The sequence below is a fragment of the Physcomitrium patens genome, chromosome 10 (assembly GCF_059467195.1).
Source record: "Physcomitrium patens ecotype Gransden chromosome 10, ASM5946719v1, whole genome shotgun sequence".
In the NCBI taxonomy this organism is placed as follows: domain Eukaryota; kingdom Viridiplantae; phylum Streptophyta; class Bryopsida; order Funariales; family Funariaceae; genus Physcomitrium; species Physcomitrium patens.
In genome coordinates this window covers 4,878,494-4,881,135 of record NC_143419.1, presented here as the reverse complement: position 1 = coordinate 4,881,135, position 2,642 = coordinate 4,878,494, and the positions used below count along the sequence as shown (strand labels likewise).

The 2,642-nt window shown below is 41.4% G+C and overlaps 1 long non-coding RNA gene across 1 annotated transcript; it reads right to left on the bottom strand.

Annotated features, from left to right (window-relative positions):
- Positions 1-1,222: 1,222 nt before the first annotated feature.
- LOC149988224 (uncharacterized) lies at positions 1,223-2,328 on the bottom strand. Its single transcript, XR_016505280.1, has 2 exons — positions 1,807-2,328; positions 1,223-1,629 (listed from the first exon to the last, which is right to left on the bottom strand). It is a non-coding gene; the product is annotated as an uncharacterized LOC149988224 (long non-coding RNA).
- Between the last annotated feature and the right edge of the window lie 314 nt (positions 2,329-2,642).

Here is a 2,642-nt window from a genome sequence, read left to right as displayed (position 1 = left end):
TCAACATATGATGATTGTTTATTATAGAACTTATGTCTAAAAGGAAAGATAATGTCACAAACATATATATTTATCTAGATAAAAAGTATTAAATAGAAGATAAATACAAGTAGATTTGTTATTATCTTATGGTGATGCTTCTTAAAAGCTTCATAGATATGTATTGTACTTTATATATGTTTATAGTTGATTAGTAGGTTAAAAACTTAGCTAACAAGTTAAAGATGTATCACAAGTGTATGTAGCTTGTGGTACAAACTAACAATGTGGTGTGCATATAAGAAACTTATCTTGTAAGTTAAAATACATGTCTTGTAAGTTAAAATACATGTCTTGCAAAATAAACACATATTAGAAGTTCTATAATACATCACTACATAGCTCTTAGTTAGATAGTATATATGGAGGCAAAAATGAAGTCTTCTTAATGATAAGAGTCAACGTCTTTTTAGTTCTTAATCTAGTTTCAAGATTTTCTAATCTTCTTGTCTTTGGCAATAGCCATTCTAGCTTAATACTATGCTATCTTTGAGTGATTTTTTAGTCTATTTGAATTACAAAAGAATTTATTGATCTTTTAGTTTTTTGAAATTCATGTCCTTAACATCAACCTCAATCCATTGGTGTAGTGCTTCATTGAATTAGAATTCATTGTTGATTTGTGACACTTTGATGAATGCTAAAATGTGGCAAATAGAGGTTCTGTCATCCAAAGATTGCCATTGGTTGATCCATTGGATTGACTCCAATAGATAAGTAGTGATGTTTTTGCTACCATGTCCTATGTTGGTTAGTGGTGCAACTTGTATCTAATCCATCAAAAAGCCTTGATGTTTTCATAGTTATGTGTAATATTAGTGGGTAGGGTGATGCGGATTCTGGGGTGTCTTATAAGTTAATTGCACTTCAGATGTTGTTATCTACGATGCTGGAGGTGATGGGCCGTTTTTTACTTGGTGAAGGGCCTGCGATGGACATATTTCTTGTTAAAAGTTTGTTTGATACAACTATCCACCCCTCTGTGTTGTTGTCCTCCGGGTTGATGGTCTGGTGGTCCTGGGTGTTTACTCCGTGGCATTCGAGAGAGTCCATCAAGGCTATGATCTTTCCATGCGAGGGGAGGTCGGCGAGTGGATGATGTGCTGTTGAGACTCCTGAGATCATGATGCATTACAAAACAGAGTCAGCAAATTGAAATGCCGAGTTTAGGGTTTTAGTGGTACTCTGTATGCGACGGTTGCTACTTCCGTTCTGCTCCTGCGGTGCTCAGCGTCCGTCAGGGTGAGGCTCCTTGTCCTTCAGTCGTGTTGCTGACACGCGCGATACTACAACTGATTCTTTCTGGGTTTTGGATATTTTAGAAAATACTGCTTCCTAACTAAGCTCGTTTCCTTCAGTGACTTGAGCTAAACTATTTGCTTAGTGTTTCTGAATCTAATGTGATGCAAATCTCGTATGAGCGCTACGTTTGCCTCAAACTGGATCCAATCAGAAATCCTAGACGCCATAGCTAAGTTTCTTCAAAATGCGCCTTTCCGGATTCTGCGGAGCCTTGCAGCCTCGCCACCCCCCATCACCATCGCCTTCTTCACATTTCGTCTTCACTCAACTTGAAACATCTTTTCTAACCTGCGTGAAAGAAAAAGCAAAATCACTTCAAATAGCGACAACATGCATGCTTCTGAAAAAGGTCTCGGCATGTGATAAGCACGTTCCGAATTAAAAAGAAGTGAAAAAGCGGCGATGTATATCCTCTGACATCAAATGCCGTTCAATGGAATTGAATTTATTCTCAACCGCATTTACCTGCACCATCTCCGGTAACATGCTCATTCACCTAACTTATCTCCTTGCACATCCACCTCCAACACTCTCTGGAGCTCCGAAATTCTGAGAGAGATCCACTCTTTTTAACTTGCGACTTCGTGACTACATGACGAGGATTTTTTTCAATTATAGGGTGGGAGTGACCAACAATCCGTCAATCAGGGTGCCGATGAGTGCAGAGTTTCATCAGGACAGTGCCGAGGCAAAGATTAGTGACATTGCAGTCATGGGCGAAGGTGGCGACGACAAATCGACCATGTTTGGATACAATTTCCAAACGCTGCATACCGGGAAATTCTTGTCCAGGTGACACGGCAAATCGGACAGGTGGATCCAACGTTTGTGCGCAATATTCTGGGAACACAGTACTCGAGTTCGTTTTGCGGTTACTCCACGCAGAACGAGAGACCGTCTCTGACGCTCGTCTCTGAATGTCAGGCCATTTCCCTCATTTGCAGTAACCCTGTGTATTAAAAACCTGGGTCGTCACACAGCTTAATCTAGCCTTGCTAAAATCTGCGCAAAAGCGAAATTCTACGAAAGTGGCAAGCGGAGGAGCACTCCTGCCGCAGGTGTTGCGGCACGGCCCAGGCCTCGGCGAGGCTCTAGCATCCAACAACGCTGCGCTTGTGAACCCAACCGAGGAGCTATCTTTGGTAGAACCTCGTGGGTGGGTTCGACCAGCAGAGATCCAGGGAGAAATTTTGGAAACTGACCATGCTAAGATGCCCATCTCATCCGATCAATCCATTAACCAGTCCCTAAACGTAAAACACCAGTTGCAGCCTCTGATATCTTCACATTTCCAGAGGACT